The 15,429-nt window shown below is 48.9% G+C and overlaps 1 protein-coding gene and 1 long non-coding RNA gene across 4 annotated transcripts in view; one reads left to right on the top strand and one right to left on the bottom strand.

The window, feature by feature from the left end:
- Nucleotides 1-2,221, bottom strand: part of HIVEP3 (HIVEP zinc finger 3) — a 105,334-nt gene extending 103,113 nt beyond the window's left edge. For 2 of the 3 annotated variants that reach the window (XM_065697896.1, XM_065697897.1), the window contains exon 1: nt 2,051-2,220. The gene's annotated coding sequence lies outside the window, so the exon portion shown is untranslated. Of the gene's footprint in view, nt 1-2,050 lie in introns of all 3 variants that reach the window. The other variant, XM_065697898.1, reaches the window with a different exon arrangement.
- Nucleotides 1,653-14,435, top strand: LOC136023454 (uncharacterized). The gene is made up of 3 exons (XR_010616604.1): nt 1,653-2,158; nt 12,011-13,301; nt 14,000-14,435. It is a non-coding gene; the product is annotated as an uncharacterized LOC136023454 (long non-coding RNA).
- The last annotated feature ends 994 nt before the right edge of the window (nt 14,436-15,429 follow it).

Below are 15,429 nucleotides of genomic sequence, written 5' to 3'. Positions count from 1 at the left end.
TGCCCACTGTGTGTTAGGATACAGTGATAAGTCCCTCTCCGTGCTGCAAGAGAGGGACTTCTCCGTGCTCCAGGAGAGGAGAGGGCTCCTCAAAGGCATTTCTCAGGGGCTGCACAGCGCTTTGCGTGCTGAATGTGCCCCAGAGGACACAAAGCCCACACCTGCCACATGCAGTCTGATGGCAACACATTCATCAGCTAATCCACCAGTAACTTCTCAAAGCCTTTTCTGTGACACACAGTTTACACAAGTCCTCAACACATTTTCATTTCCTTAATAAAGACTACAGTGAATCTTTCACCAGTCCGAGAAGCCCGATGGCAAGCCTTAGAGGCATGTGGCTTATCTTCTCAGGAGCAAGTCAGGACAGCACACATCAACCCCTACCATCTACACAGTACCTCTGCATCCTCCACTGAAGGTTAATTCTCTAGGGATGAAATAAATCATATTTCTAGGAGCCCTTCACTTTGACCTGTCTGCTAAGAAGGGGGAAGCAGGAAGGGGATGGGGACAACGAGATGCATTGCAATGGGCTTTGGAGCATCTTTGTGGAATCATAAATCACAGACTGGTTTGTGTTGGAAGGAACCTTGCCACAGGCAGGGACACCTTCCACTAGACCAGGTTGCTCCAAGCCCCGTGGAACCTAGCCTTGAGCACTTCCAGGAATGGGCAAGCCAGCTGAGACTCACAACATCCCACCCCACACAAATCCCACCTATTCTTATCAGGGAAACACACTGTGACAGCATTGTGAAAGCCCTCCTACAATAACCAGAATGAGAAGTTCCCGAAGCACTGAGAAAAGCGTGACAGTCCCCAACAAGCACAAACAGCTTCCTCGAGGAGCCCTGAAGCCAAACAGAGTAAGAGAGATCAGAGTTCTGACAAAGAGACTATCAGGACATCCAGACAGCGCAGGTTAAACCTGGCTCTGCACACTGACACAACTCATCTTTCAACACCAGGAAAACGAAAAGCCTGTAAGCAACAGGTTATCCTCAAGCATTGGAGCTGGACTTGGATTCTATTGCTCACACCATAAATCACCATGTCAGCTGCCCCAGACATTTCCACTTGCCGGAGTAGAACTGGGTAAAAGTGCCTGGTGCTTTCCCGATACTGGGGATTAGCTACAGAACAAGGAGAAAAAGTGAAATAAAATGATGCATGGTGCCTTTTCCCGGAATAACGATCCCCACATTTGCATAGCGAGGCTCAGAGTGTGTCTGCATCTCTGATCACACCTCTGGGTGCATCCAAAGCCTTATTCATTTCCATCGAGGAGGATTAAGAAGCTTAAATCGTTAGCGCTCATTTACTCAGACTTAATGCATTTTTAAAGCTGCCTCATTATATGCTGATGTGCAGGTGCTCGTCAGCAGCAAGAAACACTTGAAAAGGATAAAGCACACAGAGGGTCAGCCCCAGGTACACGAGGAGTCTTCCTCCTTCCCTGCATCCAGCCCCTCTGGCCTCCTTGCAACAGCCCAGCAGGTAATCTGGGCTCTGGATTGGGAAAGCCAGTTTGCCAGGAGCTCGCACAGGGAATTCACTCACACCGCTTCTCCCTCGCATCACGTGTGGCCCGGGAACAACCCCTCTGCTCCCGGCTTGCTTTCCTGTGCAAGTGATAAGGAGGAAATCCGTCCCAGACAGCCGGACACACAGCTCACCCCTGCCCCGTGGGGCAGCCAGTCGGAGCCGCCAGCTCCCGGGGCATTAATTAGAGGTGGCCGCCAATTAAGAGCGGAACAGTTCGTGCCAGTGCCAGGGCAGGCACCCGGGCTGCCTGGCGCCGGATCAAGAGAAACAACCCCTCGGTGTTTACACTGCGGAGTTAACCCGACATCCAGTAACTCCGCGTTACTCACTGCGGTGACCTCATCCTGTGCCCGCCTGCTACAAGTGCTCGTAATTACACCTCACCGGCTGCTCTTCCCTCTCCACGGCAGATACGAGGAATCATTAATAATGCATATCTATGGAGTAGAGCTCGTACCCCCCTCCCCGTCCCGCAGCCTGGAAGCAGGACCGGGTCCGTTACCTGCGCTCGCCCCCCGCTCGGCAGCCGCGGCTCTCCCATGGCTCTGCCCGCCGGGCGGTGGGGACCGGGGGCTCCGGGGGGATCTTCTGCCGGGCTGCAACAGAAAAGGTGAGTTTAAAGCTCCTTATTTGGGCAGTGATGTAAAGGGAAGTTGTTCAGCCGGCGCCACCCCCTTTTTCCATTCACTACACATTGTTTCCTGTTGTCAAGCAGCTGCCGGGGCTCTCGGAGCGGACAAGGGAATCCTGCGGCCCCCGGATGCTGCGGGAGGAGCTGCCGGGGCTGCCCGGTCCCCGTAGCCCCAAGCGGGGACGGGGGAACCGAGACTCCGCCGGGCTGGACCGCAGGAGCGGGTCGGAGATGGTTGTGGTCCGCGTCGTTCCCCCCCCTCCCAGAGCTTTCCATCACAAAAGCGGCTTCTTGCCTGCAGGAGCCGGTGCCGTTGGAGCCCGGCAGGGAAGGAAGCAGCCCCGGCCCGGCGAAGGGAGCGCGCTGCCGGCACGGTGCTGCCAGCGCTGCTCTTCCTCCCCGCCGCCGCCCTCCCCTCTCCATGCATCCCTCCCTCGCCGCCTTCCTCCACCACATCCTCCTCCTCCTCCTCATCCCCTCCCGATCTGTCCCGGCAATCCCCCCGTCTGAGAGGGGGGACCTGAGGGCAGCCCGAGCCGCTTCCCTCGGGATTGGGAAGCGGAAGGGGACCTGCAACCGGGAAAGGGGGGGTCAGGAGGGACCCGTCCGCGTCCGCCCGCTGCTGCGGCAGGGAGAGGAGGCGCCGAGAGGGTCCGGCATCCCCTCGACGGCCCCGATTACCCCCAAACACAGTCAGATTTCTTGTTCTCCTTTTCCTCTTTTTGTCCCTTTTTTATTTTCCCCCCGTAAGTTACCACTGCCGTAACAATCTGAAAGCCGGAGCCCTTGCGCTAAAAGGGAGAAAGACAAAGTCCTCCTTCATTCTGCTGCAGGCAAGGCAAAACGATCATGCAGGCGAGATCCCGAGATCCGCAGAGCCCCGTCCCACTTCCACGGGATGGTGGCCTAAGGCCTCCAGCGCTGTTTGTCCTGGCTCCCATCGGGATCCCGGCTCTGGGCAGCCTGAGATGAGCTCAGAGGACAGAACCAGACAACCCCAGGCCAGACAGCTGGGAAGCAGCAGGCTGGGAGTGGGTTAGAAGAAAGCAGAAGTAGCTGTACCCCAGAGCTGGCTTGACCAAAACTGCATCTCAGCCCTCCTTTTCTAAGGCAGGCAGCACAAAAAAATCCCGAGTTATAAAGAAAACACCCTGACCCCTCAAAACCTCCACTATTACCAAGCCTATGTTCCTATCTGACTCCAGACTTTATCAACTCAGGGTTAAGCCAAAAGAAAAGACACCTAATGATGAAATAGTAGTGATGCGAAGTCTCTGTGATGGAATTAATTACACTGGCAGCCAAATGAGAAGCTTCACAGGATGTGCTTTTTGGGGTGAACATCAACAGAGGTGTCACTTCGCTCAGCAAACAGCACATTGCTCATCAGCAGAATGAATGATTGGAAACCCGCTATCGAAACACCCGCCCGGCCCATCTCCAGCCAGCCACAGAGCAAGCTCCATGTCAACTGCATCCTCTGAATGCTTTTGTAACACAAATACCGTGTAACACATGCGCTTCAATTCCCTCAATAGCCCGGTTTCACACCCAATTTCAGCTCCTCTCATTTCAGGCAGAAATGAGAATTGGAGCATGATGTAAAAACGCTCCATAGTTTTATTTGTTTAATTTTGCTCCCAAGCTGCTCCAGGCTCAGCCTGAGTCACTTTGGTGTCAGCAGGTGCAGTTGCTTAAGGTCCTTAAGGAATTGTACGGATGCAGTCAGACACTGGATATGCTAACTGGCCCATAAGGACTCTCAACCAGTGCATGTGGAACGGCCTCTACCCTCCCAAACCTCACTTGATAAACACTGAAATTGGGTGTATTCCCCCCTCGAGCCAGCTCTCACATCAAACTGGCTGCAATTACTGAGCCGCTCCATCCCAGGCGCTGGGATCCAGCCCCAGCTGCACATCCCGTTTGCTGCTGGCCATGGAAAGCAGATCGCATCCGGAGCTCTGCACAGCCCAGCTCTGGCGGGCCAGGAGCAGTAAAAGCAGGTTTGTCACTTCAAGGCCAGGTAACACAACCCGCGCTGACCTGGGGACTGTGGTGATAGAAGGGACTGGATATGGCAAGTATCCAAGTTGAGGATGTGGACAGACACATAATAGATGAAATAGAACTCACAGCAGCATGGACAGAAACACAGGGAACCCTAATCAGAAGCAAAAGCAGCCAAGCAAATCAATGTCCCATTTACTCCATGTCACAGTGGGGAAAAATCAGCTACATCTCAGTTACTCTGTAAGAATCTCATCTTTCAGGCTGCTTCCAAGCCAAACCAACCTAGGACTTCATCAGAAGCTTCATGGTGGTTCTGATTTTACTAGGCCAGACAGACAGATCATCTCCTGACATCCACCATCTTCCTTCCTTCCTTTTGCACATAGGGGTGAACTGAGAGCTGGCTGTGAGAAGGGCTTACTGAAGTATCACCTTCCAGCCTGGTGTGACTGTGAGAGGCTTCAGCACCTCTGCTATGATAAACTCTCTCTTGGAAGACAAAGCCTCAGGAATTCAGGAAAACACTGGCAAAGTGCTAACACTGCTTTAAAAGTGCACCACAGAACATCAAACATGGGCACATTCAAGGTTTGAATGATTTTAACCTTTACTGTGCTCGTCCCATCAAACACCCAGACATCCTTTTCACGGTCATGGAGGTTGAGCTCTGTGTTCCAACACCCAAAAAGGTCCAAGTATCTTTTTCCCCTGAGCACAAACACAACCATTCAGGGCAACCAACACAAAGGTGTTTGCCTGGTCCTGGTGGCTTTTCCTGCGTGGAAGAGCGTGGTTTTCCTTGGATGGGAAAAGGAAGGACCAGGCTCCCCTGAGACTCCTCTTCCCACTGCAGGCTCAGGAACACAGAGGGTTAAGTTCAGGCCACGACGGGCAGTTTTGTGGAAATCCTTTGTTAGAACCCAGCATTTAGTCAGGAAAGAGGCTGTCCTCAGGTCTCTAAACAACCACATCTCACTCCGCATTTAAAGCTCAGCCTCTTTTCTTCCCCTTGGTGTTTAGTCTGGTTACGCTGCCTTCACCCCACTCCCGTTCACCTCAGCGTGGTCCAGGGTGTGCACAAATTACCAGTGCCTCAAAAGGCCTCTTTGAATCTGTTCCCACTTCTCTTTTTTGAGCTCCATTACTTTTTCCACCATCCCTGCTGCTGTGGAGGAGTTCCCAGCTCTGTGCTCCTCCTCGGAGCACCCTTGGTGCTCTGCACGCTTCCATCTGGTCCCTAACTCGCTCTTCTCTTCCCTGCTGCTAAAATGCATTAAGAGAAGCCAAAAGCATGGTCAGGACTTTCAGCTTTTCCATATACGCGACTGCTCGAGCTGCTGTTTGAGTAACCCAGTGGGAAAGGAGATTCCCCCAAAGAACCCCTTTGCTACAGTGTGGGAATCAGAACCACAGCCTGGGTTGGGTTGGAAGGGACCTTAAAGCTCATCCAGCTCCAACCCCTGCCACGGGCAGGGACCCCTTCCACTGGAGCAGCTTGCTCCAAGCCCCTGTGTCCAACCTGGCCTTGAGCACTGCCAGGGATGGGGCAGCCACAGCTTCTCTGGGCACCCTGTGCCAGCGCCTCAGCACCCTCACAGGGAAGAGCTTCTGCCTAAGAGCTCATCTCAGTCTCCCCTCGGGCAGGTTCAAGCCATTCCCCTTGGCCTGTCCCTACGGGCCCTTGTCCAAAGCCCCTCTCCAGGTCTCCTGGAGCCCCTTTAGGTATTTGAAAGCAAAGGAACCAGGGATTTTCACATGAGTTCTCACACTGATTTGCTGTGCAGTTATCAACAGGTCACTTCACCTGTCTGGGGACCTACAAATGCTGTTGTGTATTTAGTTTTTCTTAAAGCCCCTATGGCCAAGTATGAGCAATCACACTCCTGATTGAATAGGAGACACGGAATACGGTTTTCATGTCATCCTTTCCCCTTGGGAAAGCTAGAGTAGCCAAAACCAGTGAACCAAACACATTTCAGACACATTTAACAACCTTTTACAACCTGAACTGTAAATCCCTAAAAGCGAAATAAGATCTTCAGAAGTTTTAGGCTCACTCAGCACCACTGGCGAGCCCTGAGCTCCCCCTGCTTTTGGAAATCCTATCAGGCACCTTTCCTGAGTGAGGTTATTCGGAAGACTGACCCCAGGAAGCCCATATCCCCTTTTTTTGGCAGCCCATCATCAAACCCGCATTGAAGGGCAGCACTGGTTTGGCTTCAGTTCCTCCCTCTCATCCCCTCTTGTAGTTCTGCTCTCCCCAGCTTGCTTCCATCCTGGACCTCAGGCACTGCAGGAGCTCTGTGTCTCACTTTCCACATCTGCAAAATGGGAATAACAGCGTTCCGCAACGCAAAAGGTCCCTGTGCTTGTTAAACAGTTCAAAAGCATGCGGGAGAATCTTCAATTATCCCCCCCCCAAAAAAAAAAATCACTGCAAAGTTTCATTATTATTCCAACACTTCCATTAAAGACACATGTCCTGGTAAGTAACAGGCATGAGGAATCATTATGCTAATTTTAGACAGAGCATCTGCTCAATGTTAAATCTGAAACTTTGTCTCGAAGAAATCATTTAAATGCTTTTTCTGCAGAATTGACATTTGTCAAACAATATGTTGCGAATAGAAATCGCAGCCAACCATGAGTAATCCGAGCGAGCACATGGATTCCACCACGGGGAAAAGCGCTCGGGGAGGGACGCTGCTGCATTTTGGCATGGCAGGAATTAATGAGTAAAGTAGCCAGGCTGACGTGCTTCCTGCCTCCAAACCATCCCTGCCAGCTCCGGACGGTGGCACAGACCCTTGCTTTGGACCTGTGTTATCTCTGTTTGCCTGTGCCCCTTCCTTCTACCTTCATCCCCAGCATCCAGGGGTTACCTGACCTACCAGGCTCTGCTCAGCATCTCCCTGGGAGAAGGCCAGATAGAAACCTGGGACTTCTCTCTTCACCATAAGTGTACCTATGCAGATCAAATGGCTTTAAGCTACGCTTATTGCGCTGGAACAAACCACATCCATTTCTTCAAGCACCATCTTACCCTTTTTTAACAGGTTTGCATAAGCACGTGAGCAGCTTCCCACTCACCTACCCCACTTCTGTAATGTACCAGGAGACAGGAGACAGCATCTTCAGAACTTGCGGGTTCTTTCTACAGAGCTTTGGGGGTTGGAACTAGATGATCTTAAGGTCCTTTCCAACCTTCACCATTCTATGATTCTATCAGCCCAGACTCTCTCAGTTGCCAGCCCTGTTTGCACTGGGGGATGAGACACTGACTTCCCAGCCCATTCTTTCCCTTCCCTACTGTTTTCCTGGACAACCTTTCTATTAATTTTAGAGCAGGCATTTCCAGTGTGCCTGGGGAGCCCTGGGGATCAGCAGCAGCTTGTAAGGCTTTTGTGAGCTGTAACTAAGAAAAGCAAATCCAGCCCCTGGAAGCTGGAATTTGCTACGCAAATGATGCACCCCCCCCCCCCCCCCCCCATAAAAATGTGAGATTTACAAATCAAGGAAAAAGTTTGGAATCTACTGAAATAGCCCAATATACAGGAAACACCCCAATAACCACATCAACACATGTGAAACAAGGTGTTACAGACGAGGTCCACATCTAGCAGAAGGAGAGTCTATACATCACAAGCATTAATTTATAAACTAAATAAGCATTTTTACCATATATTTTCAATTGCTCTGTATCCACAGGAGTCATCTCCCCTTTAGGAAACAGTGCAAAAATAGATGTTCCATTTTGCTTCTAAGTAGTCAAGTGGTCGCAAATTGCCATCGTCACGTCTTGTGGATAAAGTGCCCGATTCTACCTAGTAGAGCTCAAAAGTCCTATTAGAAATTGCTCATCTCAAATACCCTAAATGCCTATTTGTAAAATCAGCCACTGATCCCTGATCTCACTGATATCGTTTTCAGAAATACCATATGTATATAGTCCACAAGTATTTATCAGCCTTACAGACAAAAGATGCCATAGATATAGCTACCAAAATTCAGTCATGCTGCCTAAAACCTGTTTCTCCTTCATTTTGACCCTGACAACACTTTTCAAGTCATCAGAATCCCTCTTGACTGTGAAATTACCAACTGTCCCCTGCAAATATTCATTTTCCCTTAAATATGGCGGGGCAAAGGATGTCCTCACCATGAATCCCCGGGCAGGGAGAACACCATGTCAAGGAGGACAAGAGTAAAAGCAAAGCTGGTGCCACAGAGGCTGTGGGGCTCACAGGAAGCACATGTTTTGCTGGGTGAGATGTGTTGTTTCAATGCCACGCTTGGGGAATGTGACGGGCTTTGTGTCCTTATATGAGCTCCAGGTTTTGAGTCACACATCCCAACCCACCGGTGCTCAGATGCGGATGCTCCACTTGCAGCCTTTGCACTTTGGTGTGTCTCAGCAGGTCACCAATGTGTTGTGCATCCTCTGCACTCGTGGAATTACAGCCAGGATTAACCCAAACACTGCCGTTGCTGTGTTTTAGAGGAAAACCCCATATAAAGCAATAGCTACTGCTTCTTCCACCCCTCCAGGGCAGCATCCCACTGCAACTGCAGGAACCCTCCCGCAGCAGAGGCCGAGGAGGAGGTGGCAGTGTGGGCAGCCTGCCCTGTCTTGGACCTTTGGCACTTGCTCACACACTACTCCTGTAACAGTCTGCTCTCAGGTTACCCTGCTCAGCCCAATTTGCCTTGCAGGCTGAGGGGGAAGCCACTGCTGGGGCTGAGGGACTCAGCTCAGTTACAGGATTATTCCGTTTGCTCCAGCTGAACTGACAGGTTGGTTTTGTACTGTGTGCAGTTCTGGTGGCCCCAGCATAAGAAGGACATGGAGCAAGTCCAGAGGAGGCCACGAGGATGAGGTCCTGGAGCAGCTCCCATACAGAGGCAGACTAAAAACTGAGGCTGTTCAGCTTCAAGAAGAGAAGCTGCATGGAGACCTCAGGGCAGCTTCCAGTATCTGAAGGGGGCTACAGGGATGCTGGAGAGGGACTCTTCGTCAGGGACTGTAGGGATAGGACAAGGGGGAATGGGTTCAAACTGAAACGGGAGATTTAGGTTGGATATAAGGAAGAAATTCAAGTTGGACAGGGCTTGAAACTCTATGATCTTACAGTCCTTTCCAACCCAAACCACTCTGTAATCCTATGATTTATTATTTGTAAAGATTTCTCCTGGGAACCCAGACCTCTGGATAGCTGCTCTTTGGGTATCATTAGTATATACACAGACAAACAGGAAAGTTTTCCCAACAATTTGCGCATTCATTTCAATGGAGTAATTCTGAAGTTGAATTTGGCCCCACATTCTCAGTGGTATTTAAATAGGACAGTTTATGCTGTATATGGCCATGGACTCAGCCAGGAAGAAGTAAAATAATGGATGACACAAGAAACATTGAATAATACATCCTCATTAGAGAAAAACTAGATTAATCCTGAAATGCCATCTTAAGTAGGGCTACATCATGAGATGAATGAGTACAAGGCTTGGATAAGGCTGGACAATGACAGCTCTTTCTTCTAAAGACAAAACGCACGTTCCCTAAAACTGCCTCCTCTGCTAGGACCTAAGGAGAAGCGATCAGCTTTTAATTCACTGAATCGCAGGATCGCTGTGACCGCATTCAGGTTGGAAAGGAGCTCTGGAGATCGTGTAGCCCAACCTCCTTGCCCGGGCAGGGTCACCTAGAGCAGGTTATAGTTCTTCCAAGTCCAATCTATTGGGCAGCAATTAGAAACCCCTAAACCTTTGAAGGCAGCAGGATCAGCAGCGTGTGTTTGGACTGAAACACCACAAACCCTATACCCTGAAGCAAGGTAACAACTCGTGAGTGGATTTTCTTGGAAGAGCTGTTTCCCGTGATCAGTGCTCTACCAGAAGCTTCTGCTGCTCTTTGCATTAATTGCATTACCTCATTTATGCTTCTCGCTAAAGCCACTCGCATCATTTTGTCAGCTCATATTCTCTCTTTCAAGTCAGAATTAGCAATAGAAAACCAAAATAGTTTTATTAGTGGACTGTGTCCTTTTAACAAACTTCAATAACAAAGCATCATAAGTTTTGCATCTGTGGCTAAATGCAAAGGGGGGGGGGGCACTAACCAACAGCATCTTTTGATGGAAGCTCAAGGGAGAGCAGGCAGCAGCCTAACACCACCGAAAAGGGGAATAAAAGCATCATTCAGGCAACAACCATAACTTTATAGTTAAGAGTCAGTTGGTTTCTTTTCCTTTTGCATTTGTAAAGCAGAGATTTCAGTTCTTTGATGTACAAGAAGCTGCACTCAGCACAGCTTCTCCAGATTTACAGCATTTGTTCCATACACATAGAAATATGCATCCACTGAATAATGATGTTAGAACTAGTTTCTGCAGCAAGCTTGTCTTTGTCTTAAGTGGCCTCACAGCACAGTAACGTTGAAGTTCAACTTCAGTAAACAGCAAAGATAATATTCAGTAAAATCTTAAACATAGGCTACACTAGGAAAGATATAATTAAGCAACTTCATCATTCAAGAATGACTGCTGTACCTAATCAGTGTGCTCTCTTGTGGTACACTGCCTACTTAGAATCGCAGAATCCCAGCCTGGTTTGGGTTGGAAGGGACCTTAAAGCTCCTCCAGCTCCAACCCCTGCCACGGGCAGGGACCCCTTCCACTGGAGCAGCTTGCTCCAAGCCCCTGTGTCCAACCTGGCCTTGAGCACTGCCAGGGATGGGGCAGCCACAGCTTCTCTGGGCACCCTGTGCCAGCGCCTCAGCACCCTCACAGGGAAGAGCTTCTGCCTAAGAACTAACCTAACATCTCTGAAACAGAGCCGTTCCAAGAATTAACAAATCTCTTATTTACTGAGGCCACGTGGCTGTAATGAATGGGCAGGGGCAGCACCATTTCTCATTGCTCACTTGGCACTGCTCCTTAAAAATTCTGTGGCTACCTGGTACTTTGACCACTGGGGACTTCCAGGCTTCCAGCAGCCTCGTCTCTTTGTCTGGCATCTCTGTGTGTTGCTTGGTCGCAACAAAGGAAGCCTTTAAAGTACAGAGAAAAAAGGGCTGGGGGTTTTAACCCTGCACACCTTTTCCCAATCTGCTATTCTTGGCAGCACAGGCCTCTAAGCTATTGCTAATAAAAATATATTAATGCCTGTCTTCTGCAGCATGCTTCCTGGCTGGAATTTATCTCACCCAACTTCAGCTCTCTGCAAAGTAAATACCTCCACACCTCCTTTTATGGAGGAAGTCCTAGAGTTGATTCACTTCGTTTCAAGATACACAGTGAAGCGGTAGGTGAATCATGCCCTGAAACGCTTTTTGTCCTCTCTAGTGACTGCAAAGGGAGAGTGGATGACTTCTCAACTGGAGAGAGATGAGGGGAGTCTCAACCCTGCTGCTCACACTGCCCCGAAACTCCAGTAGTGTGCTTTTAAAAGGATGTGTGCATGTGAGTGCATGAGCATGCATCAGTTTACACTTCATCAGACCACTAGAAATGTCACCTGACTACCCTCACTGCGGTTATTATGCATTATTCATACATTCAGTTGGATGTCATTCACTAATGAACACCATACCAACAAAATATACATTTTAGACAAGGAAATTCATCAAAAAAGACCCTTCCAAAATAAGATACAGTAAGTTAGAACTTCTAAACCTAGGAAATTAGGACTTCATGTCACATACAGAAATAAATTCAAATAAACACATGGGAAATGAAGATTATCAAAAAACCCCAAACACTCTGAGCCAACATATTGCAGGAAACCATAAAATAACCAGTGTAATGTTTGTGGTTCCAGATGCTGGGCTGCCATTCTTGGTCATACCAACATCTATCCGTTCCTGTATCCTTTACCCAGAGGTGGCCAGAAGGGACGTGGCTGTACCATCAAACTGAACTCAAGAAGACAGAGCAAGGGAAGAGAAGGACAGGTCTTTTCCATCAGTTGATTGAACTTCATCAGTATCACGATGAAAACCCAGAACTGCACAAACAGGGGAACATAGCTGCAACGTGCTTGGGCCATTCAGGAGTCTACACGCAGCCAGTAATGAGTTGACATGTCCCAACATGACCAAGGAATCAAGACCACGTGTGTGTATGTGGCTGCAACCTAATTGGGGCTGGAGTAAACACAGGTGAAGTTCAACCCCCTTTAAGACCCTCTGAGTTGTCTATGGGCTACTCTGGCACACAGGGATGGATCCCACCCATCTGTGAACGTCGTCTCCTCCAAGGCAGCGCCAAGGATGAGGCAGGATAATTCTAATTCAGGCAGGAGCTGGCTAACATCCTTCCAAACTTAGTTCTGACAACTTGTAAGTCAACAGTCCACAGGCAAGATCCCAGCTGTCTTAATGCAGCTGGTTATTGGGGTGCTTTTAGGCTGGCTATCCTGTAAACAACATGGGTACACATGTTGTTAAGGACTAAGGGAGTTTCCATAACCACCAGCACAGCTCCTGATAAACTTGCTTTGCATGTGAAGATATTTTTCTCTGATTTTTATCTTTTCCTGCTGTCCTATATTCTCTCTCCTGCATTCAGGTTCACACGAAGGGGCTGTATTGGTCATAGAAATGATTTGGGGATTCATTCCTTATAAAGACGGTATGGCAATGGACTAAGCAATGAGAATGAGGATCTCTGGGAATGCAGAGAATGGCAGTGAAACTCCAGAAAGCTGGAACACAGCCTTGAGCATGGGGATGACCTGGGCTCCTAACCAAGCACTACCTGCAAGCCTCCACCTCCAGGACAAAGGAAACAACTAAATGCAGGCGCTGCTTTGCCATCAGAACCTCCTGCTCAGAGCAGATGCTGTGAGAGGAAGATGGGGAAAGCTCACCTAGGTTTAGATCCATAGTAGGGATGCAGACGGACAGGTTTTCTTGGTATGTGTGTGTGCATGGATGTCTTGAGACATTTCCCTGCCCTGCCTTAGGATGCAGCGAGGATCTTTCACATTTGTTAATTAGAAAAATGAAATCAGGAGGAAAACCCTCTCACTTGGCTGGAATTAATTTGCTGCTTGACGTGTTCAGCGACAAGGAGAGGAGCTCAGATGAGATCCGATTTTCTTCATCCAGGTAAGCATCCTAATAACCTGGCAGGTTTGAGGTGGGTCACAATCCTCTCCACATCAGGAACTGGATCTCTTTTATATAAACAGTTATTAATGTAAGAAAAGGAATGACTAGGGCTTTCCGTGCATCAAAGAACCACGAAGAACAAGGCTGTCCCACACGCAGGACCAGCTAAGCCTGACTCTGCAGAGGACTTCCTGGGAGCCTCTGTCATGGATTTATTTCCAGATCTGAGGAAATCATAGTCAGAACCGGGCTATTCCTGCACAAAGTCTCTGTGTGAAGCCCAATTTTCCTGCCCTCAGGAAATTTCTGAGGGTAGGAAAATTCCTCCTCTGTCCCTGTGAACACACAGAGTGCCCAAGCCTGGGGACAAGCAAGCCACCCTGATCCTCACCCTCACAGCACACTGTGTCCTGTCCTACATTTTCTCTGTCTAAAACCACAAACTCTCCAAACTGTGACTCTTTCTTAAAGAACTTTTGGTTTACAACAACTTTAAGTTCACGCTCCAGGGAGCATTGTGTCGAGGGTGTAAAATTAGCCAACAGATTAACTTGGGTTATTTTACTGAGGACAGAAAGAGAAATTAAAGACTTGATAGTCCCATCTCTTTGCCTCTAGATTGCCTCTTCTGTCACATGAGGTAAGAAGGACAAATCTTGATGCTTTGTTTTAAACTCTTCTCCCTTTTTTTTGAGGTGGAAAGAGAGAAAAGCATTTTCTACATCTGGGCTCCCGTGCCCTAGGGAAAACCGGAGCCAGTCCTGGCCCACACAGCAGCTGGGTGATGCTTCAACAATTCACTATTACACCAACTTTTGTGAACTTAGGACTGTGTATTCTATGCGCATCCTGCTCGTTTTGGAGGATGAAGCTTTTACAACAACTCATCTGCTCACCCTGGTTACGTTTCCCATTATAACTCCCCAAAACAGCAGTCTGCAATATGAAGGAAGCTGCTGCCATCCCCTTCTGCAACCCCTTAGAGACCCCAACCAAGAGAAAAATCGCAAAGCCTAAATGGAAAATCAATGCTTTGAACTCAGGGGGTCTGGAGAAGAAACCACAGAGAGGCAGCACTGCCTGGAAAAGTGTGTTTGAGCTGTCAAGTGCATATGGTGGCCAAATAAAAGGGTCCATTTCTATGAGTGCACTGCTGAAGCTCTTGATGATTTATTTCGAGATGCAGAGAGACAGGACAGGCACACAGTGAATTTCAAGGCAGAAAAGGGCTGTTATAAATCGGCTTGTCATTTTCCCTATCTTCTCAAAAGAATCCCAGAGAGGTTAATTTAAGCAGTGAGGTATGTTTCCCACTCTCTCAATTTTCTTCTCTCCCTCATGGCTATATGACACAAGTTATGTTACTGCTTACCTCTAAGGCAAGAGAATAGAAAAAGACTTCTGCTGGAGATCAGCCAACGCTCTATGCTGGATAATAACAGAATAAGGAAATCGTGGAGATTTAGGTGAAGTCCAGATGTTTTTGCGTCTGCTTTGGCATCTTCGGCTGGCTTTGGCATCTGGTGTGGTGCGTGCATTAAATAAAGTGATCCAGAAGTGCCATGCTCCGAGCTCCTTAGCCTTGCAGATGCCTCAACTTGACTAGAGGCCATGTAGCACCTCAGGTCTCTCTAGGTGCTCACATGCAGGCACCCACACATACTCAGAAATGCCCCAAGCTTTTGAGCTACACACTTTGCTCATACCTGATCTATGTCTTCATCCAAAGGGAAGGCGTTTGCTTGAACACCACCCACTAGGCATAGGCAGCCCCCAAATTCAGCATGAAGCACAAAATGCTCTCTGACAGAGGTTAAGAGAGGTGCTGTATGGGCAGCCACCTCCGTACTGGATTAAGTTTTATGATGCCAGCTTAGACTAGAGGTTTGATGTCCCCCTTACCTCCCATCAGGAAAGGTGGGAGACATCGCCTTTTGGTGGAGACTGCCATGCAAGGTTGTGCCAGAACATGGTCATGACCGTCCCTAGCCACTTCTGTGGGCTATATTAGGTTGTGCAATAAGAACCTCACCTGCACACCCACAAAGGAGAACAGAGAGTCCACATAAGGCAAGGAAACCAAATAAAGCCCTGCCCAGCTACTCCCAGGCCCATCAGCCCATCC

This window comes from Lathamus discolor, chromosome 18, assembly GCF_037157495.1.
Source record: "Lathamus discolor isolate bLatDis1 chromosome 18, bLatDis1.hap1, whole genome shotgun sequence".
In the NCBI taxonomy this organism is placed as follows: domain Eukaryota; kingdom Metazoa; phylum Chordata; class Aves; order Psittaciformes; family Psittacidae; genus Lathamus; species Lathamus discolor.
This window is presented reverse-complemented; position numbering and strand designations above follow the sequence as displayed.